This window comes from Mixophyes fleayi, chromosome 1 (genome assembly GCF_038048845.1).
Source record: "Mixophyes fleayi isolate aMixFle1 chromosome 1, aMixFle1.hap1, whole genome shotgun sequence".
NCBI lineage: Eukaryota > Metazoa > Chordata > Amphibia > Anura > Limnodynastidae > Mixophyes > Mixophyes fleayi.
Window position 1 is genome coordinate 6,159,298 of NC_134402.1, and position 26,215 is coordinate 6,185,512.

A 26,215-nucleotide genomic window follows, 5' to 3' on the forward strand; every position below is an offset into this window, starting at 1 on the left:
AGTTATACCTGCTTCCTTAAGTAAGGATAAAGAAGGGCGATGATAGAGAGCTTGAATAGCAGTGAGAAAGGCTCCTTGGAAGCCAAAGTGTCTAAGTGTGCAGAACATGAAGGACCACGAAAGCCTGTCAAAGGCCTTCTCCGCGTCTAGAGCTTGGGTGACCGAGGAAACTTTATTTTTGTTGATTTGTGCGATGATGGCTATAGTTCTCCTTGTGTTGTCCAGGGCATGACTGGTGGGAACAAAGCCTACCTGGTCGAGAAAAATGAAATATGTTAGGTGACAGTTTAGACAAGTAGCTAATACCTTGCCAAAAAGTTTTGTATCCGCATTGAGAAGTGAGATAATTGGTGCAACTCGTCAGGTACTTATTTGGTTTTGAAATTACAACTATAGTAGAACGTGTGGTTTCGTTATTCAATGTTCCTCCCTGCATTATGTGGTTATACATCGAAGTTAGTTGGGGCATTAGTTCTTTGGAAAAGATCTTATAATATGACATCATAAATCCATCAGGGCCTGGGGCCTTAGAGCTCTTCTGGGATTTGAGGGCCAATGTTACTTCCTCTTCCGTGATCTCACAGTTGAGGGTGGTTATCTGTGGTGGGGAAAGGGTGGGTAGGGAGAATTTATCCAGATAGGTGTTTATCGTCTGGGTTTCTGGGTCCGGGGTAGATTGTGCAGGGTGGAGGTTCTACAGCGCCTCGTAATAGGATCGGAATGTGTTGTTGATATCTCTTGGTAATTATATTGTAATTACAAGGTAATGTAAAATATATTTATGCTACAAAAGGTAAGTTATGTAATGTAACGTAGTGTAAGTGCAATGAATCATTCAAAGGGTTTAAATTTTATGCATGCATCTTTATACGGGAAAGGAAAAAGACAAAAAACTACCCCCCCTCCACTCACTCCACCCCTCCCCTTACTGTGGATAAGTAATTTTTACGCAGTACCTAGTTCTATGATAAATGACCATAGACAACCCTTTTGAAGTGCAATAATGAAGTGAATGTAAAATCAAGTAATGCAGATTTTGGTACAACTGCAAATGCATATTCTTTCTCAACGATAACATATGATAGCAATAAAGAGCTCTGTGGTAGTTAAGGGCATAAAAATACAGTTCTTATAACAGTTTAGTGTTACAGGCATATGTACAGTGTCCAAAAAATTATGGGGTATATTTACTAAACTGGGTTTGGAAAAGTGGAGATGAAACTGATTGATTACTATAGGCAACCAATCAGATTCCAGCTGTCATACTGTAGAATGCACTAAATAAATGAAAGCTAGAATCTGAATGGTTGCTATAGGCAACATCTCCACTTTTCCAAACCCGCAGTTTAGTAAATCTAGACCCATATGTCTTTTAGATTTGATTTTTTTGTATATTTTACTTATCTAGATGCATTTAACAATAAGCTGTTATGATAATTAAGTTTTAAAAGCACTAACTCCACAACAAGGATACAATATATCATCATATATTGTATCATAGTGAATATATGACAATAATATAGTTCTTCATGACAGTTAGTCGTCTGCCAATAAAATTATCTTACAGTATGTACACAATGTAGAATTGGACTGACATTGTTCCGTAGCTGAACGACATGTTTATACAGAACGACCAATCAGAACAAACGATGATCTGGGCTTTGGAACAATAATCATTCATCATTCCAGGGTACACACTGCTGTGATATCAGGCCAATCAGTGGTTTATCGTCTGATTGGCCCAATGACATCGGCTGAAAACACTGTAGTGTGTACCCAGTCTTAGCAGTTTAATGTTAAGGATATCACTGCTGACTAGGGGATATTGCTGAGCTTCAGCCCAAAAACAAACATGAACATGTAAACAACCAACGGCCAGGGCTATGGGAGACATTAGAACAATACTAACTTGATAAAAATCCTGTGCAGGATATCAAAATCCCCCAAAGACATTGACACTATCATAAATAATGCCATGTCGGACAGTTTTTATGAAGAAATTTGCTTGACATATATATATATATATATATATATATATATATATATATATATATTTATATACATAATATGACATTAAATATGATTCCAAAATGATTCAGGAAGTGATAGAAACACTGTGTGTGTGTGTGTGATGGTGCTGCGGAATTTGTGGCGCTATATAAATAAATGATGATGATGATGATGATGATGATGATGATGGAAGAGGAATCAGTTTGTAGAAGTGGCATGGTCTGATAATGCCCAGTGCTGCTGCTGTACACAGTCAGGTTCACCTTTGTACACAGCACTTACACAGATAACTTTCTGTAATTTAATACTTACATGCACAACGGGAAGCTGTTGTTAGTCTCACAGTCTGTGTGAGTCATTTCCTGACAAGAAAAGCATTAGCAAAGTCACAATTAATTAATTAATTAAACAAACTATTATCTTATTAAAACTATTATCTTAGTTAAAGAAGATGCTCGAATCTAAATTTATTAATTTAATGTTAGAACGCCGTGTTCAGATTACATTAATAAATGTTGGATAGTGCTACATGCGCTGCCGCTAGGACGATGAATGAACACAGGTTCCTGGAGTTATACATGTGATTGAATCCTTAGAGGCAGAAGTCTTATATAATAAGTTTGTCCGACGTCAGTGAGAGATCAAGTAATTGAGAGAACGGCAGCTGAATGGCACAAACAATCTGATTTTGGAACTGACAGAGATTCAACTATAGTAATGAACAGCAAGGATACCCAAACTGATTATATCAGCATTAATCCGATAGTGTCAATAAAATGCCGACATAGATGAGTAAATATAGGCAATCATCATTGCATGAGTTTTGTGAACCTGGATAATTGATAGACAGTTGTAAAGGACAGGTTCCCGGCAGATGAATGGTGTTACACAATAGGTTATACAATCAAATACTGAGTCGTTTACATTAGCACTGAATCGGGGAAGGCCTGTTCAGAACAGATATACGGTTACGAATATAGTAACATTGGTGTCAAATCTTCTATAAGTGGGATAAAATAATTGAATAAAATAACCACAGAAACACAAAGTGGTAAGGAATAAATGTTTCTTTGTTTTATTATTAGAAGAATAACAACATAGTGGGCAGCATAGTGGCTAAGTAGTTAGCACTTCTGACTTCATGAGTTCAATTCCCGACCATGGCCTTATCTGTAAGGAGTTTGTATGTTCTCCCTGTGTTTGCGTGTGTTCCTCTGGGTGCTCTAGTTTCCTCTCACACTCCAAAAACATACTGGTAGGTTAATTGGCTGCTAACAAATTGACCCTAGTCTGTGTGTGTGTGTGTGTGTGTGTGTGTGTGTGTATGTTAGGGAATTTAGACTGTAAGCTCCAATGGGACAGGGACTGATGTGAGTGAGTTCTCTGTACCGCGCTGCGGAATTAGTGGCGCTATATAAATAAATGATGATGATGATGGTAACAGATAGGGGCATTTCAAATTATGGCATAATAGCTTTGGTTATCTGGAGATAATGCTATTCAGATGAAAATTATAATCATTATGAGGAGGTCCCTTGCTTAATTGCAACATTTTAAACACAATTTCTATCTTTTTCACATTCTTTATAGTCATTTTATTTCACATATTTTGCCAAACATAGATACAGAGATAGATGATATTGTCAATCAGTTTTTAATAAACAAATAATAATAGTATTTCATTTTACAGAAACTAATTGTGAGTCTAAGTGTGCCCCCATTAAGAGACCTTTTATTCTTTCTTTTTGGAGATGTTCCGTATAATGTGCCCTCCACAGAGCCTGAAACATCAAATGATATTCACTGATCAATCCCAGAGCATAAGACAGAAATTCAAAAAGTACACGATTAATAGGACATGTCAACTTTCAGGGCCTGTTCTGTAGTATGTCAAGGATCTCCTCCTGTAGTATGGCTAGGATCTTCTCCTGTAGTATGTCAAGGATCTTCTCCTGTAGTATGGCTAGGATCTTCTCCTGTAGTATGTCAAGGATCTTCTCCTGTAGTATGGCTAGGATCTTCTCCTGTAGTATGTCAAGGATCTTCTCCTGTAGTATGTCAAGGATCTTCTCCTGTAGTATGGCTAGGATCTTCTCCTGTAGTATGTCAAGGATCTTCTCCTGTAGTATGGCTAGGATCTTCTCCTGTAGTATGTCAAGGATCTTCTCCTGTAGTATGGCTAGGATCTTCTCCTGTAGTATGGCTAGGATCTTCTCCTGTAGTATGGCTAGGATCTTCTCCTGTAGTATATCAAGGATCTTCTCCTGTAGTCTGGCTAGGATCTTCTCCTGTAGTATGTCAAGGATCTTCTCCTGTAGTATGGCTAGGATCTTCTCCTGTAGTATGGCTAGGATCTTCTCCTGTAGTATGTCAAGGATCTTCTCCTGTAGTATGGCTAGGATCTTCTCCTGTAGTATGGCTAGGATCTTCTCCTGTAGTATGGCTAGGATCTTCTCCTGTAGTATGGCTAGGATCTTCTCCTGTAGTATGTCAAGGATCTTCTCCTGTAGTATGGCTAGGATCTTCTCCTGTAGTATGGCTAGGATCTTCTCCTGTAGTATGGCTAGGATCTTCTCCTGTAGTATGGCTAGGATCTTCTCCTGTAGTATGGCTAGGATCTTCTCCTGTAGTATGTCAAGGATCTTCTCCTGTAGTATGTCAAGGATCTTCTCCTGTAGTATGGCTAGGATCTTCTCCTGTAGTATGGCTAGGATCTTCTCCTGTAGTATGTCAAGGATCTTCTCCTGTAGTATGGCTAGGATCTTCTCCTGTAGTATGTCAAGGATCTTCTCCTGTAGTATGGCTAGGATCTTCTCCTGTAGTATGTCAAGGATCTTCTCCTGTAGTATGTCAAGGATCTTCTCCTATAGTATGGCTAGGATCTTCTCCTGTAGTATGGCTAGGATCTTCTCCTGTAGTATGGCTAGGATCTTCTCCTGTAGTATGGCTAGGATCTTCTCCTGTAGTATGGCTAGGATCTTCTCCTGTAGTATGGCTAGGATCTTCTCCTGTAGTATGGCTAAAATCTTCTCCTGTAGTATGGCTAGGATCTTCTTCTATAGTATGGCTAGGATCTTCTCTTGTAGTATGGCTAGAATCTTGTCCTATTGTATGGCTAGAATCTTCTCCTGTAGTATGGCTAGGAGCTTCCCCTGTAGTATGGCTAAGATATTCTCCTGTAGTATGGCTAAGATCTTCTCCTGTAGTATGGCTAGGATCTTCCTTTGTACTATTTCTTGGATCTTCTCCTCAAGTATGGCTAGGATTTTCTCTTCTAGTATTGCAAGGAACTTCTCCTGCAGTATTTCTAGAATCTTCTCCTATAGTATGGCTAAGATCTTCTCCTGCAGTATTTCTAGGATCTTCTCCTGCAGTATTTCTAGGATCTTCTCCTGCAGTATTTCTAGGATCTTCTCCTGTAGTATGGCTAGGATCTCCTCCTGTAGAATGGCTAGGATCTCCTCCTGTAGTCTGGCTAGAATCTTCTCCTGTAGTCTGGCTAGGATCTTCTCCTGCAGTATTTCTAGGATCTTCTCCTGTAGTATGGCTAGGATCTCCTCCTGTAGTCTGGCTAGGATCTTCTCCTGTAGTATTGCTAAGATCTTCTCCTATAGTATGGCTAGGCTCTTCTCCTGTAGTATGGCTAGGATCTTCATCTGTAGTATTGCTAAGATCTTCTCCTATAGTATGGCTAGGATCTTCTCCTGTAGTATGGCTAGGATCTTCTCCTGTAGTATGGCTAGGATCTTCTCCTGTAGTATGGCTAGGATCTTCTCCTGTAGTATGGCTAAAATCTTCTCCTGTAGTATGGCTAGGATCTTCTCCTGTAGTATGGCTAAAATCTTCTCCTGTAATATGGCTAGGATCTTCTCCTGTAGTATGGCTAGGATCTTCTCCTGTAGTATGGCTAGGATCTTCTCCTGTAGTATGGCTAAAATCTTCTCCTGTAGTATGGCTAGGATCTTCTTCTATAGTATGGCTAGGATCTTCTCTTGTAGTATGGCTAGAATCTTCTCCTATTGTATGGCTAGGATCTTCTCCTGTAGTATGGCTAGGAGCTTCCCCTGTAGTATGGCTAAGATATTCTTCTATAGTATGGCTAGGATCTTCTCTTGTAGTATGGCTAGAATCTTCTCCTGTAGTATGGCTAGGATCTTCTCCTGTAGTATGGCTAAAATCTTCTCCTGTAGTATGGCTAGGATCTTCTCCTGTAGTATGGCTAAAATCTTCTCCTGTAGTATGGCTAGGATCTTCTTCTATAGTATGGCTAGGATCTTCTCTTGTAGTATGGCTAGAATCTTCTCCTATTGTATGGCTAGGATCTTCTCCTGTAGTATGGCTAGGAGCTTCCCCTGTAGTATGGCTAAGATATTCTTCTATAGTATGGCTAGGATCTTCTCTTGTAGTATGGCTAGAATCTTCTCCTGTAGTATGGCTAGGATCTTCTCCTGTAGTATGGCTAAAATCTTCTCCTGTAGTATGGCTAGGATCTTCTCCTGTAGTATGGCTAGGATCTTCTCCTGTAGTATGGCTAGGATCTTCTCCTGTAGTATGGCTAAAATCTTCTCCTGTAGTAGGGCTAGGATCTTCTTCTATAGTATGGCTAGGATCTTCTCTTGTAGTATGGCTAGAATCTTCTCCTATTGTATGGCTAGGATCTTCTCCTGTAGTATGGCTAGGAGCTTCCCCTGTAGTATGGCTAAGATATTCTTCTATAGTATGGCTAGGATCTTCTCTTGTAGTATGGCTAGAATCTTCTCCTATTGTATGGCTAGGAGCTTCTCCTGTAGTATGGCTAAGATCTTTCTTTGTACTATTTCTTGGATCTTCTCCTCAAGTATGGCTAGGATTTTCTCTTCTAGTATTGCAAGGAACTTCTCCTGCAGTATTTCTAGGATCTTCTCCTATAGTATGGCTAAGATCTTCTCCTGCAGTATTTCTAGGATCTTCTCCTGTAGTATGGCTAGGATCTCCTCCTGTAGTCTGGCTAGGATCTTCTCCTGTAGTATGGCTAGGATCTCCTCCTGTAGTCTGGCTAGGATCTTCTCCTGCAGTATTTCTAGGATCTTCTCCTGTAGTATGGGTAGGATCTCCTCCTGTAGTATGGCTAGGATCTCCTCCTGTAGTATGGCTAGGATCTCCTCCTGTAGTCTGGCTAGGATCTTCTCCTGTAGTATGGCTAGGATCTTCTCCTGTAGTATGCTATATCTTCAATAACAAAATCACTAAAATACAGCCATAACGCTTCATAGTGTTCAAATACTCCGTCAACACATTCTTTATGTGATAGCCATTTAGCCAGGACTACTTTTTAACATTATATGGACAGGCAAATCAATAAAAACCTGAAATTCATAGCACATCTCTTGGCGCTTAAAACTCCTGCTGAAATGGCTATAACAACTTGGGAATACATTTACAGCCATGTAAGATGTGTGACATGGAAATGCAGATATGGATTCATGGAATTTATTGTGTGGCTGCAGAAACCAATTCAGCTTTCACTAGGTAACTTCTGTACTAGGATTACACTGTTGTTCACTACCAGAAATACATATTTTGCACATGAGTCAGCTATTTTCACAAGATCTAAAATAAAACACAAAAGAAAAGAGAATACAAACTGCAAGATATTTTATTTTAGAAACATTGCTTGTCTCATCTATCACAGCAGAATATATGTGATCTTTCAGAGTGTTACACATAATGTCATTGTAGTTCTTAGCTAGGCCATCCAGTATCACATTTATTGTCTTCTGCTTTCTAAGCTTTCTATGACCTGTTTATTTGGCAAACTCTTAAGAAACTTAACATAACCAACATCATGTCTTGTTCCACCATTAAACTACAAATGTTGGCTTTCAAGAACATTATTTACAAGAGAGTTCCCTATGGACAAGCGCAATTAAATAGTGACAGTGTGGCACTCAAGCTTGCACTTACCTGAAAGTGTTCACATAGGGTTTAGACCCGACCAATGAGGTGGAAGGGAGGGTCTTGTGTCTTTGTATAGTATGTTGCATTTCCTGGTCTAGTCACTCTGCTGACAAAATCCCGCCCACCCACGCCAGTTTTAAGCAATTAGTCAAGGCTTGTGGGTTTTTTGTTTGAAATCGATTATATGGCTTAGATAAGGCGTAGTGGGGAGGAAGGCACTGCGATCAGCGGCTGATATATACTGCACTATCGTGATTGGCTGCAGGTATCTGTCCCCTTTCGAGGCAACGGTAACTCTTGTTCCTTCAGTGGGGAGGGGCCTCGCCCGGCTCAGTGAGGGAGGGGGAGTGAGTAGTGAGGAAGTGCAGTTTACTCTAACGCCAGGTTAGGGCCGGGCAAGCAGTTGGGGTCATGAGAGGAGTGGGTGGACTTAAGGCGGTATTGCAATGTCCACGCTTGGTTACGGGTATCAGCTGGAGCTGATTTGCTGCAGGAAGTTGTTTTGCAATTTTAACATATATTTAGCATATGTATATTGTATAATATGATTGTGTAATAAGTGTGAGCAACAAATATCATAGGGAAAGTTGTTTAAAATTAATACCGTTGATATAACTTCAAACACCTCCCTGACACAGACTTACATTACAATTCTATTAACAAATAATGACAAGACAATAATTAAGATTGTAAAAGAAGATAGTTTATTGAAACAAACATAAACAAACTAATGGTGGTGGCAAGAGCAGGACAGTCAACCATAAGCAAAAAAAACAATAAAGGTGGGAAGGTCAGACCTTTGTACCACCAACCCAGGCTATACCTTATCTATTGGCAGGTGCGAAGATGTTCTAGAAGTTTATACTACCCTTCTGGACTCGACAGTGGCGTGCAACCGCTCAGCAGGCCAAGAGTCTGGTGACTTTGAGAGGTGTATGGACTAAGAATACAGGTAAACTAGCACCATATGCTCTCTGGTTGCTGACTGAGCAAACTTCCTAACCACTGCCCTGAGCTTCCAGACAATCTGCTCTAAGAATAACCATGTCCCTTCCATTGACAGGTGAACCCCGTCTGCTCTGAAAGGGTGGACTGCTCTGGTGGAAAGAAGGGGGTGCTCTATAACTACTCACTTTAAGTTCTTTTGGACTCATCGAATGACCTTGTTAGCTTTCTTGACGATGTGCGCCATGACATGGGGGAGGATGTCAGACCTCCAAGTTAAACGTGGCATTATGTCTGACCAACACGTTTGAATTCCTGGCCAATTTCTTCCAGGCCTTCTAAATCTGGATGATGAGAGTCAAAGATGTGCATGACCCCATATCGTTGCCCCCCAAATATACCACTAAGATGTCAGTGATCCCGTAGGTACCTATTTCCTGGCTTAACATTGGGATAAGGGCCTGTCATTTCATACCTCTCTTCCCTATCCATTTGCTGTCTACGGGGGAGCTTAAACAAGACCGACTGGAGGCCATAATGTATTTGGCCGCCCAAAACACGTAAGAGTGCCCGATTACCCATATTCGTATCCATTAGGTGGGCTTGTCTAGAACAAAAAACACATATAACATTAACTGGGTAAACTCACCTGGCTGAACGCTTAGAAATAGACACAGCAAGTTTAGAGAGAGAAAGGGAGATGGGAAGGAGCTTTGACCCAAACAAAGGTAAAAGCCCTTAAAACCTAGGAGGCACACCACTAATCAGGCCTTGATCCAAGGAGAAAATGGGATATCTGTCCAGCCACTAACATTGTCCCTGACCGGTCATTGTACGCATGCCATGTTTCTGGCCGTTCGTTTCAAAACATTTTGTTAATGAGATGCATATCTTTCCACACCTCTAGACAAGCCACTGGGCTGGTCTCTAAATAACACGCCGCAAAGACGCAATAGCCATTTAACCAATTTAGGAAAGACTTATGTGCCTCAATACCTATACCACCTTTTGCTCCTTTTGGGCCAAATTGGTGAGCTCAAATAAGTCGACATAAAGCCCTTTGTTAATTTTATCCCTAATACTAGGGTTAATCCCTGCTAAAAGCGCTGTGTTCTCACATCTGACCATGGGGGCACGTGTTTGTGTTTTATTTGTTTGTTGGGCCGTTGCCAGTTTCCTAGTTGTTTCCCTTTGAAGTGGGTGTTCAATATCTTTATAAGCTTGCGGGGACCTGTGTTTGGTGATGAAGAGGAATCATCGGTAGTTGTTGAAATGGGTGGACTGGGTGTGTTAGTGCATATGGCAGCAAGACTTTCATGCTCACCAGTGGTGTCTGGGGTGGTCCCTGTGTCTGCAACCAACTCTTGTTCATTAGAAGCAGGATGAGAGGTATCAGGTGGAGCAGGAGTCTCCGTCTGAGATGACTCTGTAGAGCTCTACCTGCAGAACTGGATGAGAAATATTGTTACTATTTGCAACAAGTGTAGAAAGTAGACTTGGGGCTAGATTTACTATCAGGCGTGTTTGTAAACCCACCGACTTTCGGCGGGTTTGGCGGCGGTTTAGCTATCGCCGGATTTACTAAGGCTAAACCCGCCGTCCAAACGGCCAAAAATGATGTTTCCAAACCCGCCTCTGTATAAAGCGCCATGACGGTTTCAACAATGTTCAACATACAAACAGCCGTATTTACTATTAGGGGGTTTATAAAGCCGCCGGAAAACCGCCATTCAATAGACCAAAATGAAAGCGCTGCTTGTGAGCGGCGAGATTGCTCAGACAGTGCGCTGTGTCAGATATTTGGGCAATCAGAACAGAAGGAAAAGGGCCATTTCATGTACAAAGTTTTTTACTTTGGGATTGTATATGTTAAAAGGCCAGTGTCTTGTAATTGCAGTGTTGTTTTGGTTTCTTTTTCTCTTGTGTCTTCCCACCATGCAATTTATTTACTGATTTAGTAGAGGGGTGTTATAGCGTACCTTTGTACTTTGGTAAACTAGGTTCAGGTTACTAGAATAATCGGGTTGTGTGGCTATGTATGCACCTGAAAAGGGGTTTGATATTATCCTGGCTGGCTGTTTGATACATAATCTAGCAATACATCAACTTACCCCACCGATTATTGCAGTAGACAGTGAAGAAGAAGGGGTCCGTGTCACATCTGGTGATGAGCAGAGCACAGAGGGCGGAAGGGAGATTAGAGACCGTCTAATTGCAAACTACTTTACGTGTAAGTACATAGTATGAAAAACATTTTTTGCTCAAAAATGTGTTTTATGTAAATGCAATTTTAGTATTTTATTTTAAATGTTTTGTAAATTGGAACCTTTAAAAACAGGATAGTGTGTACTCCTCATGTGGTAAATATGAACATCCCTGGAATGTGACAGTCAGAGGTCAATGTTTAAGTGAAATTAGTGCATAGTTTTTAAAACATCAGTATACTCTTGTTTAATTAGCAGAAAAGAAACACTGACACCATAGAAATTTAACTGCATTTATTGCAGAACACAATAAATAATAATGTATAATGCTTACGCAAACTTGTGAAAACATGAAGCAATAATAATTATAGCACTAGCGACGCCTTTTTGCAGGCATATCACAATGCTTGGTGCCACTCTCTCCCCTCCCTCGCCCACCCCTGGTGCGAGCACCTCTCCTTGGAGGAGTACTCTGTACAGATGTGCTAGGCGTACTAGCGGTACTGGTGGTGGCGGAAGACATAGGTGCCGGTAAACAGGCTACAATTTCTGAATGTAGTTGCCCTGCCAGCCGGGTCACATTGGCATTCCCCTCACTCACTGTGGAATGTAAGGCCTCCACAGCCCCAGTCATTTGGGCCAGCTGCACATTGGTCTGTTCTAAAGCTGTTGCCAGACGGTTGATTCCAGCAGGGAGTTGACTATTGGACCGGTGTATCCGCCTCAACTGGGCCGCAATTTGTGACATGTGGCGAGTTTGCCTGTCCATGAACAATGTCTGTTGCTGCTGGAATGCGCCAATAGACAGCGCCATTTCTCTGGCTGGGTCCATAGTTTCAGGTGCAGGTTGGTGGTGTGATGGTTCAGCAGGGCCAGGTGAAACTTCCTGGAGGCCAGACACAGGGGCATCCACTGTTACCAGGGTGATGGTCGTTTGATCCTTTGGCTCAGGGGACATTTGCAGGGACTCCGCCTGAGGTGCCTGGTATGAAGAGGGCCCTGTGTATGAAAAATGACGGTAAGTATATAGTATATAATATGTTTGTATATTGGATTCTGAACACTGGATAGGAAAGAATATTCTTTAGCAACTACAGATTCTTTCACAATGTTTGCATTCCTGATTTCTTGTCCTATGCTACCTGCTTAAGGATGCACTTATTATCCTTTTAATACCCATTATCATTTGGACTGTGTATTACATGCTGGGTTATTTTGACTAAACTGCATGTTATAAAAAGTGGAGATGTTGCCTATAGCAACAAATCAGATTTTAGCTGTCATTTTGTTGAATGCAATAAATAAAGTAAAGGTATATTCTGATGGGTTTCTATAGGCAACATATCAGTTTAGTAAAATGTAGCCCTAACTTCTCATTGCAAACAATAAAAAAAAAAAAAAAAAAACATTGACAGCAACATTTGCACAGAAAATCAAAGTAACTCCATTATTTCTCTCCTAAACAGAAATCACGCACCTGCTTGCTCGTCTGTGCCCGAATCTCTCGCTGAAGGTGGAGGTGTAGGTCTGACACTGGGACTGAACTGCGGTCCTGGCGATTCTGGATGTATTAGAAAAAGCATACAATGTATTTCCAGAAAAAAACAATTTCCAAATATACTGTTTATTGCACAAATGTGTTTGCAATTTTTGTATTTTTTTTTCTATGAGGAAAAAAAACCCTTTACAAACTATTAGAGTCAAAAATACACTTTGAAAAACAAAACAAAAAAAAAAAACAAATAAGAAAAAACGTTTGCAAAGAGAAAAGCAGTTTTGCAAAGAGAAAAGCAGTTTTAAAAAGAGAAAAGCAGTTTTGCAAAGAGAAAAGCAGTTTTAAAAAGAAAAAAGCATTTTTAAAAAATAAAAAAAAAATTAAATACTGTTAGAGTAAAATATGCAAATAACTCACCAACTACTTGTCCAAAAGAGGGCGAATCCGTGTCTTGGACGTTTATCCCCTCGACAATCTCTGCCAGCATTATCTGTCGCAGCTCCTCCTCGTACGTTGTGTACTCAATACGAAGAGGGGGGCCACCACCCGTGCGCCTGGTTGCCCTCTTTTCCTGGACCATCTTCTCTTTCAGCCTCCTTTTTATATCAGAAAACCGCTTGCGGCAGTGCGCCACTGTCCTCTTTAGTGGGCCCACTGAGTTCACGGCATCACAGACACGCCCCCACAATTGGTGACGCCGCCTTAGAGGAGTCCGGGCTGCCAGGTTGCCTAGTATGACCTCATAACAGGGAACGATATTGTGCACCAACACACAATTCTCATCATGTGAGAAGCGCACATTCCTCCCTGTCTTGGTCTTCCTGCCCTGACCTGTCTCCTCAACCTCTCCCTCTCCCTCCTCTGACCCCTCAACCTCCATCTCCCTCTCCTCAGCCTGTTCTCCCCTCCTATCTCTGGACATAATGACAAATAAATGTCAAACACACAAAACACAGAAAGACTTACAAACACAAAAGACAAACTACACTAAGTACAGACACACTCTCAACACAGTCACACACAAGTAACACAGACAAAGGACAAGTCAAATACCAAAAAAACAATACAGAAAATAAAAGAGAAAATAAATGTACAAAACAGAAAAATACCACAGGACTACTCACACTTCAATCAGATATCGCTCCACCAATCCACCAAACTCCAACTCTCACCAACTCACAGCAAACCACTATCCTCCAAACTCTTCTCACAAAACTCCTCAAACCCCTATCAAAGAAAAAGTGTCAGGCCAGTGGTTTATATAGGGCTTGTGATGTGAAATCTCCTGACTTTGAAAATAGCCAATAGTAACAGGCCAGGAGATAGGTGTAATTTTCAAAAAAATCGCCTTTACACAAAAGCGCCATCATTTAAAGCAAAAGCGCCATGTTCTATTCAAAGCCGCCGGCGGCTTTGAGCATTACATCCCGCCGTGACATCGCTGGCGGCTTCAAATTGAAGCTGATATGCGCCCATTAGTAAATCCGGCTGTTTGCAATGCAAACCCGCCGGAAAACCGCCGCGATGCATGGCGGCTTCAAGCCGCCATGCATCACGCCTGTTAGTAAATCTAGCCCTTGGTGTCGAGTGGACTAGCAGGGGCTGTGTGGGTACAACCGGAAACTGTAAGAACCCATGTGGGGGTGGTACCCCCCGAATCGGCATAACTTGGGGTTTGCGAATTCTGTCCCTGGGCATCTGGGATGGAGTAAAAGTCCGGACTGAGGATGGATGGGCGGGGATGTTAATGAGCGCATTGCCCAGAGGGTGATGGGTATGGTGCTGACCATATGGTATTGATGATGGCAGGGTCGGGTGTGTCTGGTGAAAGGTAGGGTAGTGACCAACTAGAGGTGGAGGACGTGCCCATTTGCCTTAACACGGTGGGGGGGGGAAGGGCCATAGATCTCCCTGGTACAGGTGTTGAGATGTGGCTGGTAGGGGGAAGGCTGGTCCTACATTTGACCCTGAAATAGGGATGATAGAGGAGCTTTATATGGATTAAAGTTACCACACCTGTCTTAACTGCTGTATTGTACACCCCATCTAATGAGTGTGAACCTTGTAGAACTCTCAGTAATACTGCCATCTGTGATCAGTGCAGGACCCAAGAACCTTTTCCTTGGAATCCACATACTCATTACTGAAGCCTATCCTTATGAAGATATACAGCACAATGGACATTCCCTGCTATTGTGAAATAAGTGACATATAACACTCGCCGAGTGCACTGTGTATTTCTCTGTCCTACCACTGGGGGACACTGCGTTACCTTGGGGTATAGTAGGTGGGACTGGAGTTAGGCACTTATAAACTTGTTTGTTCCCCTGACTCCTCCCCCACTATGCCCCTCCTCTGTAGCTGACTTCAGTTTTTGTAAGTGCCTTCTGGAGAAAGGTCACTTCTGTATAGGCTCCTGCCTATAGTTAGATTAGTTTTAGTTTTCATGTTTTTATTTTCTTCCTTTTGCAGGTGCAGCGTGGGGATCTAAGTCCCAGAGTGGGTGAATAGCCTGTCAGGTTTTCTTCACCCGGGTCCCTGCGCAAGGTAACAAGCAGCTTGCCTCTTACCTTGCACCATTGCCGGCAGTCTCCCCCTAGAAACGAGCAGTTGGCCTTTTTATTGTATCTGCCATTCGGGCAGCAGCTCACAGCAGGGGCCCTTATTTCTGTGTCGGGCGGGGTGAAGATACACTAGCCTCTCCTCCCCCCGCAGACATGCCGGCAAGTCCCCCGCCTCCTTTCCCCCTTTGGGCAGCGAGCGGTGGGGACAGAGCAGCAATCGCGCTACAGTAAAGGCCAGTAGCTTGCTAATGCTCCCCGCAGCTTGGGCACTTTAATTATAGCGGAGGATGCATGGTTACAGCCGACTGACATACTTGGTATGTGCAGTTCGGCGGCACGTGGAGGCGGCCATCTTGAGGGACGGATGGAAGTTTTAACTCCCTCCCCCTTTCAGTTTCTGCACACAGACGGCGCCCATGCCTGGAGGCTGTGACAGACAGACAGAGACCTGCACCTGAAACATCTGTCTCCAAACTGCCGATACCTCTGTATTGTCTTTATTTGTTTACTAAACAACAGTTAACTCGTTCAGTCTTTATTGCATGTAGACTAGGACTGTTTTCAAACTTTGTGTCTAATACCTAGAAACTTCCTGGTATATAGACTAAAGGAATTTCTATGCTGCATTGAACATGTAATATATATGAAAGGCTTGTTATGGACAACTTGTGCCTTTAATTTTCAATGTGTCTGCATAGGAGCTCCCAAGTGTAATAGTCATTCTCTGGTATTTCTGTACTATGATACACAGGTGGCATATGTACTTCTGGATTATCTTTTGTCCAACCTACACAAAAGGCAGTATGCACACGTATGTGTGTGTGTATGTATATATTTGTATGTGTGTGTGTGTATGTATATATATATATATATATATATATATATATATATATATATATATATATATATATATATATATATATATGTGTGTGTATATATATATATGTATCACACAGTGTATTTATTTAAATAAAAAAAAAGAAAAAAGGATTTATGATTATGCTCTATGCTTTTCCATGGTAGGAATTAGCATGGGCATGTTGCAATGTGTATATTAAGGTGCACAAGATGTATTTGGTATCACCTATTATTCCATTGCATTATGGCTGGACAGATTCCCCCAGTGGGAGATTTCCGTCTGTACTGACAATATTTATGTACAAATGACGAGATTCATTTATTTTTCCTGACCCTTTGCTTACCATTGTCTTAGGTGTCAGAGTACCTCTCTGGTACACCTGAGTTGTATTATGTCTGTACAAAATGTATATTTTAATATCCCTTTTTCTACAGCTTAGCCCGGATGCTCTCTGTGGAGCTTATGAGACTTAGCTTGGCGAACAGGGTGCACCCACTTCGGTGACTGCAGTTCCGCAGAAGTAAAGCTGAGCTAAATCTACAGCAGCATCAATGGCCTAGGGTCTACAATCAGGGTGCTCCCATTTCGGTGTCAGCAGTTTTGCAGAAACAGGTCTGGCCTAAATCACTGTCGCCTCGGGTGGCCGAACTCATTAAGGTGATTTTAGAGTCCGAAATGGTGCGTGAGTATACCCTTTTTCATGCTTCTACACATGTTACACTGTGTTGGTTAAGCCCCCACACAGCTTATAACTGTCCCCTAACACAGAAGTGGCATTCAGCTATTCAGGTGGAAAACCATCCGGACAAAGACGCTGTTGTTCACCATCTTTCACAGATGGATAGGTTTTTATCTTTCACTGTTGTCACAGTCAGAATCAGGATGTAGGTCATTCCTCACCTGAGGATGTTTATTTCGATCTTGCTTTACTAACAAGAACATTATTCCCTCTGGTTGCACACACAAGGTGGATTATCCCAGCTTAAACTTTACACTGTTTTAGCATTGGCAAAACACCAGTCTATATTTCAATTTGCTTCCTAAGACTTAGTGACATCCTATTGAGAAAATGTTTTTCCTCATATATTACACTTGGGGCTAGATTTACTAAGCTGCGGGTTTGAAAAAGTGGGGATGTTGCCTATAGCAACCAATCAGATTCTAGCTGTCATTTTGTAGAAAGCACTAAATAAATGAAAGCTAGAATCTGATTGGTTGCTATAGGCAACATCCCTACATTTTCAAACCCGCAGCTTAGTAAATCTAGCCCTTGGTGTCTGTCTTTGACAAAAACCAAGTAAACTGGCCAAATAGACTGGCCAAATTTTCATCTCCCCTCCATTTACCGTCAGAGTGAATACAAGGGAAGTATTCCCTGCTGGTGACAAAACTGTGGCTTTTCAGTTCTCTTATTCTGCTTATCCCGGTGGAAGCTGACAGAAGAGGTTGAGCAGGAGCTGGTAAAGGGTTTTATCTAGAGGCTCTCTGACAGAAAGAAGTTCTCTAGTCTTTAGTTACATTAAGGGTTACTGGGGTGGTTTGTATTCACCCAGCAGAGTCATATATGGTAGTCATATAGCCATCCAGCTATGATACCTATAGTTAGCCACATGTTCACAGGACTACGTTACAATAACGGAACTCTCAGTTTGCACTATTACAAACGAGTATCCAAAGGCTTCTGGCGACAGGTGTGCTTTCTTTTTTTTATGTCAGCGACACCAGGCCATGATGTTTACGTGTTCTATCCCTTCCTCCTCTCTGTTGATCTGAGGTCAGGGTGCCACATCCCGAGTCAGGCTTAGCCCTACAGGGGTGGTTATAGTTTATGTACTGTGGCTATCACGTAAACATTCATAGGGTTGGGGACATTCTCCCAAGGTGGAAGCTATTTATTACACCCAACGCTTAGCTTACAGCTAGACGTTTCCAGAATTTTATACTTGCAGCCTTTCAGCAAGCAGCAGGGCTGCATTATTGGGTTCACAGGTGGTCTTTTTGAGCCTACCCAGGTCTTCGCTTATTCTACCACACTAGAAGCGTTGGCTTATGCCTTATATTCTAGTTTGGGGTTTTCAGTAGCTTCCTACCGAAGAACACGCTCATCTCTTCTGCACAGTTCCAAAATGCACCTGGCAGAATTTACTTTCAGTAACAGGAGTTTCTGTTTTGCAAAATAGGATAAGTTTCTACTTGTATCCTTGGCTCTCCTTATTCGTAACATCTCCCATGTCTCAACAGGGAGATTCTCATCAAGGAAGGCTGTTTTCATTGTTTTGGACGTGCATAGCACCCCTTTGCACTGATTCGCTAATTTACCTTTCGGGCGGTGCTGAGTCACAATGTTTTTATTAGTGGGTCAGTTGCTCTTCTTGTACAGAAGGTCAGAAAACCTGTAGAGATTCGGTCTCAAAATGCAGTGCTGTTGCATATTTGTAGCACTTATGCAATTCCCGTATCCTAATGCAGGATAAGGGTCGACCTGTGTATGATCGGAGGGGTGTTCCTTGTGCCATACTATGGGCCAAGCTAGACCAACTTATTATTATTATTATTATTGAGGGCCGAATACCTTAGCAATCAATCCTTTAACAGGTAGAGTGGGTCACCTCAGGGTAATCCTTTGTGCTCTCCTGGTTAGGTTATAGGGCTCTCTGAGAGGGAGCCCAGGTTCTTTTCACATGTTAACCTGTTTTCTCTATCGGCTCTCAATCTAATGACCCTCAGGTGGATTTGTCCATAGCCAAGTCGGGTCTCCCTAGAACTTAGGTGGTGTACAAGTGTTTCACAGGTCCAATTCCTCGTGGGGGTTCAAGAGTTTCTAGGAGGGGGCGCATCTCAGCTAGTCTGGTGGTCCGCCGTGTGTCTCGCTAAGCAGTGTTTTACTGGTTTAGGGGACTTGAATTGTCATCCCTCCTTTCCCGGTTCCAGAGCGGCCTCATCTCGTAGTTCGGCTCTTTTTGTTTTCATCATCTGGTTTGATGCTGTGGCGTCGGATGGCTATCCTTTTCGGCTAGAGAATCCTTGCAGGGAGATGGTTGCTACGTTCGATTCAGCTGGTGAGCTTCTTCCTCAGCTGTTTTCTTTGGGCTAGAAACTATATTCGATTGGTGTAAATTCCTAGAATTTCACATGCCCCACTCAGGAATATTTAAAAGGTTTTCTTTACCAGCTGGCTTCAATTGGGTCTCCGTCCTACTTTTTTTTAGCGTGTAGCTTCCGTGGCTCTCTGTCTAGCTCAGCGGAAGGTTGTTTTGCTTAAGCGGTTTCTTCATGCTCAGCTCACCTTTGGTTGGTTGTAGATTTCCAGGGAGTCTAGTTCTCGTCATCGGAAAGCTTGCTTTGGCCTCCGGTTACTCTCTGAATTAGAGTATCCAAAGGCTTCTGGCGATAGGTGTGCTTTCTTTTTTTTATGTCAGCGACACCAGGCCATGATGTTTACGTGTTCTATCCATTCCTCCTCTCTGTTGATCTGAGGTCAGGGTGCCACATCCCGAGTCAGGCTTAGCCTTACAGGGGTGGTTATAGTTTATGTACTGTGGCAATCACGTAAACATTCATAGGGTTGGGGACATTCTCCGAAGGTGGAAGTTATTTATTACACCCAACGCTTAGCTTACAGCTAGACGTTTCCAGAATTTTATACTTGCAGCCTTTCAGCAAGCAGCAGGGCTGCATTATTGGGTTCACAGGTGGTCTTTTTGAGCCTACCCATGTCTTCGCTTATTCTACCACACTAGAAGCGTTGGCTTATGCCTTATATTCTAGTTTGGGGTTTTCAGTAGCTTCCTACCGAAGAACACGCTCATCTCTTCTGCACAGTTCCAAAATGCACATGGCAGAATTTACTTTCAGTAACAGGAGTTTCTGTTTTGCAAAATAGGATAAGTTTCTACTTGTATTCTTGGCTCTCCTTATTCGTAACATCTCCCATGTCTCAACAGGGAGATTCTCATCAAGGAAGGCTGTTTTCATTGTTTTGGACGTGCATAGCACCCCTTTGCACTGATTCGCTAATTTACCTTTCGGGCGGTGCTGAGTCACAATGTTTTTATTAGTGGGTCAGTTGCTCTTCTTGTACAGAAGGTCAGAAAACCTGTAGAGATTCGGTCTCAAAATGCAGTGCTGTTGCATATTTGTAGCACTTATGCAATTCCCGTATCCTAATGCAGGATAAGGGTCGACCTGTGTATGATCGGAGGGGTGTTCCTTGTGCCATACTATGGGCTAAGCTAGACCAACTTATTATTATTATTATTGAGGGCCGAATGCCTTAGCAATCAATCCTTTAACAGGTAGAGTGGGTCACCTCAGGGTAATCCTTTGTGCTCTCCTGGTTAGGTTATAGGGCTCTCTGAGAGGGAGCCCAGGTTCTTTTCACATATTAACCTGTTTTCTCTATCGGCTCTCAATCTAATGACCCTCAGGTGGATTTGTCCATAGCCAAGTCGGGTCTCCCTAGAACTTAGGGGGTGTACAAGTGTTTCACAGGTCCAATTCCTCGTGGGTGTTCAAGAGTTTCTAGGAGGGGGCGCATCCCAGCTAGTCTGGTGGTCCGCCGTGTGTCTCGCTAAGCAGTGTTTTACTGGTTTAGGGGACTTGAATTGTCGTCCCTCCTTTCCCGGTTCCAGAGCGGCCTCATCTCGTAGTTCGGCTCTTTTTGTTTTCATCATCTGGTTTGATGCTGTGGCGTCGGATGGCTATCCTTTTCGGCTAGAGAATCCTTGCAGGGAGATGGTTGCTACGTTCGATTCAGCTGGTGAGCTTCTTCCTCAGCTGTTTTCTTTGGGCTAGAAACTATATTCGATTGGTGTAAATTCCTAGAATTTCACATGCACCACTCAGGAATATTTAAAAGGTTTTCTTTACCAGCTGGCTTCAATTGGGTTTCCGTCCTACTTTTTTTTAGCGTGTAGCTTCCGTGGCTCTCTGTCTAGCTCAGCGGAAGGTTGTTTTGCTTAAGCGGTTTCTTCATGCTCAGCTCACCTTTGGTTGGTTGTAGATTTCCAGGGAGTCTAGTTCTCATCATCGGAAAGCTTGCTTTGGCCTCCGGTGACTCTCTGAATTAGAGTATCCAAAGGCTTCTGGCGATAGGTGTGCTTTCTTTTTTTTATGTCAGCGACACCAGGCCATGATGTTTACGTGTTCTATCCATTCCTCCTCTCTGTTGATCTGAGGTCAGGGTGCCACATCCCGAGTCAGGCTTAGCCTTACAGGGGTGGTTATAGTTTATGTACTGTGGCAATCACGTAAACATTCATAGGGTTGGGGACATTCTCCGAAGGTGGAAGTTATTTATTACACCCAACGCTTAGCTTACAGCTAGACGTTTCGAGAATTTTATACTTGCAGCCTTTCAGCAAGCAGCAGGGCTGCATTATTGGGTTCACAGGTGGTCTTTTTGAGCCTACCCAGGTCTTCGCTTATTCTACCACACTAGAAGCGTTGGCTTATGCCTTATATTCTAGTTTGGGGTTTTCAGTAGCTTCCTACCGAAGAACACGCTCATCTCTTCTGCACAGTTCCAAAATGCACATGGCAGAATTTACTTTCAGTAACAGGAGTTTCTGTTTTGCAAAATAGGATAAGTTTCTACTTGTATCCTTGGCTCTCCTTATTCGTAACATCTCCCATGTCTCAACAGGGAGATTCTCATCAAGGAAGGCTGTTTTCATTGTTTTGGACGTGCATAGCACCCATTTGCACTGATTCACTAATTTACCTTTCGGGCGGTGCTGAGTCACAATGTTTTTATTAGTGGGTCAGTTGCTCTTCTTGTACAGAAGGTCAGAAAACCTGTAGAGATTCGGTCTCAAAATGCAGTGCTGTTGCATCTTTGTAGCACTTATGCAATTCCCGTATCCTAATGCAGGATAAGGGTCGACCTGTGTATGATCGGAGGGGTGTTCCTTGTGCCATACTATGGGCCAAGCTAGACCAACTTATTATTATTATTATTATTGAGGGCCGAATGCCTTAGCAATCAATCCTTTAACAGGTAGAGTGGGTCACCTCAGGGTAATCCTTTGTGCTCTCCTGGTTAGGTTATAGGGCTCTCTGAGAGGGAGCCCAGGTTCTTTTCACATGTTAACCTGTTTTCTCTATCGGCTCTCAATCTAATGACCCTCAGGTGGATTTGTCCATAGCCAAGTCGGGTCTCCCTAGAACTTAGGTGGTGTACAAGTGTTTCACAGGTCCAATTCCTCGTGGGTGTTCAAGAGTTTCTAGGAGGGGGCGCATCCCAGCTAGTCTGGTGGTCCGCCGTGTGTCTCGCTAAGCAGTGTTTTACTGGTTTAGGGGACTTGAATTGTCGTCCCTCCTTTCCCGGTTCCAGAGCGGCCTCATCTCGTAGTTCGGCTCTTTTTGTTTTCATCATCTGGTTTGATGCTGTGGCGTCGGATGGCTATCCTTTTCGGCTAGAGAATCCTTGCAGGGAGATGGTTGCTACGTTCGATTCAGCTGGTGAGCTTCTTCCTCAGCTGTTTTCTTTGGGCTAGAAACTATATTCGATTTGGTGTAAATTCCTAGAATTTCACATGCCCCACTCAGGAATATTTAAAAGGTTTTCTTTACCAGCTGGCTTTAATTGGGTCTCCGTCCTACTTTTTTTTAGCGTGTAGCTTCCGTGGCTCTCTGTCTAGCTCAGCGGAAGGTTGTTTTGCTTAAGCGGTTTCTTCATGCTCAGCTCACCTTTGGTTGGTTGTAGATTTCCAGGGAGTCTAGTTCTCGTCATCGGAAAGCTTGCTTTGGCCTCCGGTGACTCTCTGAATTAGAGTATCCAAAGGCTTCTGGCGATAGGTGTGCTTTCTTTTTTTTATGTCAGCGACACCAGGCCATGATGTTTACGTGTTCTATCCATTCCTCCTCTCTGTTGATCTGAGGTCAGGGTGCCACATCCCGAGTCAGGCTTAGCCTTACAGGGGTGGTTATAGTTTATGTACTGTGGCAATCACGTAAACATTCATAGGGTTGGGGACATTCTCCGAAGGTGGAAGTTATTTATTACACCCAACGCTTAGCTTACAGCTAGACGTTTCCAGAATTTTATACTTGCAGCCTTTCAGCAAGCAGCAGGGCTGCATTATTGGGTTCACAGGTGGTCTTTTTGAGCCTACCCATGTCTTCGCTTATTCTACCACACTAGAAGCGTTGGCTTATGCCTTATATTCTAGTTTGGGGTTTTCAGTAGCTTCCTACCGAAGAACACGCTCATCTCTTCTGCACAGTTCCAAAATGCACATGGCAGAATTTACTTTCAGTAACAGGAGTTTCTGTTTTGCAAAATAGGATAAGTTTCTACTTGTATTCTTGGCTCTCCTTATTCGTAACATCTCCCATGTCTCAACAGGGAGATTCTCATCAAGGAAGGCTGTTTTCATTGTTTTGGACGTGCATAGCACCCATTTGCACTGATTCGCTAATTTACCTTTCGGGCGGTGCTGAGTCACAATGTTTTTATTAGTGGGTCAGTTGCTCTTCTTGTACAGAAGGTCAGAAAACCTGTAGAGATTCGGTCTCAAAATGCAGTGCTGTTGCATATTTGTAGCACTTATGCAATTCCCGTATCCTAATGCAGGATAAGGGTCGACCTGTGTATGATCGGAGGGGTGTTCCTTGTGCCATACTATGGGCCAATCTAGACCAACTTATTATTGTTATTATTATTGAGGGCCGAATGCCTTAGCAATCAATCCTTTAACAGGTAGAGTGGGTCACCTCAGGGTAATCCTTTGTGCTCTCCTGGTTAGGTTATAGGGCTCTCTGAGAGGGAGCCCAGGTTCTTTTCACATGTTAACCTGTTTTCTCTATCGGCTCTCAATCTAATGACCCTCAGGTGGATTTGTCCATAGCCAAGTCGGGTCTCCCTAGAACTTAGGTGGTGTACAAGTGTTTCACAGGTCCAATTCCTCGTGGGGGTTCAAGAGTTTCTAGGAGGGGGCGCATCCCAGCTAGTCTGGTGGTCCGCCGTGTGTCTCGCTAAGCAGTGTTTTACTGGTTTAGGGGACTTGAATTGTCGTCCCTCCTTTCCCGGTTCCAGAGCGGCCTCATCTCGTAGTTCGGCTCTTTTTGTTTTCATCATCTGGTTTGATGCTGTGGCGTCGGATGGCTATCCTTTTCGGCTAGAGAATCCCTGCAGGGAGATGGTTGCTACGTTCGATTCAGCTGGTGAGCTTCTTCCTCAGCTGTTTTCTTTGGGCTAGAAACTATATTCGATTGGTGTAAATTCCTAGAATTTCACATGCCCCACTCAGGAATATTTAAAAGTTTTTCTTTACCAGCTGGCTTCAATTGGGTCTCCGTCCTACTTTTTTTTAGCGTGTAGCTTCCGTGGCTCTCTGTCTAGCTCAGCGGAAGGTTGTTTTGCTTAAGCGGTTTCTTCATGCTCAGCTCACCTTTGGTTTATTGTAGATTTCCAGGGAGTCTAGTTCTCGTCATCGGAAAGCTTGCTTTGGCCTCCGGTGACTCTCTGAATTAGAATATCCAAAGGCTTCTGGCGATAGGTGTGCTTTCTTTTTTTTATGTCAGCGACACCAGGCCATGATGTTTACGTGTTCTATCCATTCCTCCTCTCTGTTGATCTGAGGTCAGGGTGCCACATCCCGAGTCAGGCTTAGCCTTACAGGGGTGGTTATAGTTTATGTACTGTGGCAATCACGTAAACATTCATAGGGTTGGGGACATTCTCCGAAGGTGGAAGTTATTTATTACACCCAACACTTAGCTTACAGCTAGACGTTTCCAGAATTTTATACTTGCAGCCTTTCAGCAAGCAGCAGGGCTGCATTATTGGGTTCACAGGTGGTCTTTTTGAGCCTACCCAGGTCTTCGCTTATTCTACAACACTAGAAGCGTTGGCTTATGCCTTATATTCTAGTTTGGGGTTTTCAGTAGCTTCCTACCGAAGAACACGCTCATCTCTTCTGCACAGTTCCAAAATGCACCTGGCAGAATTTACTTTTCAGTAACAGGAGTTTCTGTTTTGCAAAATAGGATAAGTTTCTACTTGTATCCTTGGCTCTCCTTATTCGTAACATCTCCCATGTCTCAACAGGGAGATTCTCATCAAGGAAGGCTGTTTTCATTGTTTTGGACGTGCATAGCACCCCTTTGCACTGATTCGCTAATTTACCTTTCGGGCGGTGCTGAGTCACAATGTTTTTATTAGTGGGTCAGTTGCTCTTCTTGTACAGAAGGTCAGAAAACCTGTAGAGATTCGGTCTCAAAATGCAGTGCTGTTGCATATTTGTAGCACTTATGCAATTCCCGTATCCTAATGCAGGATAAGGGTCGACCTGTGTATGATCGGAGGGGTGTTCCTTGTGCCATACTATGGGCCAAGCTAGACCAACTTATTATTATTATTATTGAGGGCCGAATGCCTTAGCAATCAATCCTTTAACAGGTAGAGTGGGTCACCTCAGGGTAATCCTTTGTGCTCTCCTGGTTAGGTTATAGGGCTCTCTGAGAGGGAGCCCAGGTTCTTTTCACATGTTAACCTGTTTTCTCTATCGGCTCTCAATCTAATGACCCTCAGGTGGATTTGTCCATAGTCAAGTCGGGTCTCCCTAGAACTTAGGGGGTGTACAAGTGTTTCACAGGTCCAATTCCTCGTGGGGGTTCAAGAGTTTCTAGGAGGGGGCGCATCCCAGCTAGTCTGGTGGTCCGCCGTGTGTCTCGCTAAGCAGTGTTTTACTGGTTTAGGGGACTTGAATTGTTGTCCCTCCTTTCCCGTTCCAGAGCGGCCTCATCTCGTAGTTCGGCTCTTTTTGTTTTCATCATCTGGTTTGATGCTGTGGTGTCGGATGGCTATCCTTTTCGGCTAGAGAATCCCTGCAGGGAGATGGTTGCTACGTTCGATTCAGCTGTTGAGCTTCTTCCTCAGCTGTTTTCTTTGGCTAGAAACTATATTCGATTGGTGTAAATTCCTAGAATTTAACATGCCCCACTCAGGAATCTTTAAAAGGTTTTCTTTACCAGCTGGCTTCAATTGGGTCTCCGCCCTACTTTTTTTTAGCGTGCAGCTTCCGTGGCTCTCTGTCTAGCTCAGCGGAAGGTTGTTTTGCTTAAGCGGTTTCTTCATGCTCAGCTCACCTTTGGTTGGTTGTAGATTTCCAGGGAGTCTAGTTCTCGTCATCGGAAAGCTTGATTTGGCCTCCGGTGACTCTCTGAATTAGAGTATCCAAAGGCTTCTGGCGATAGG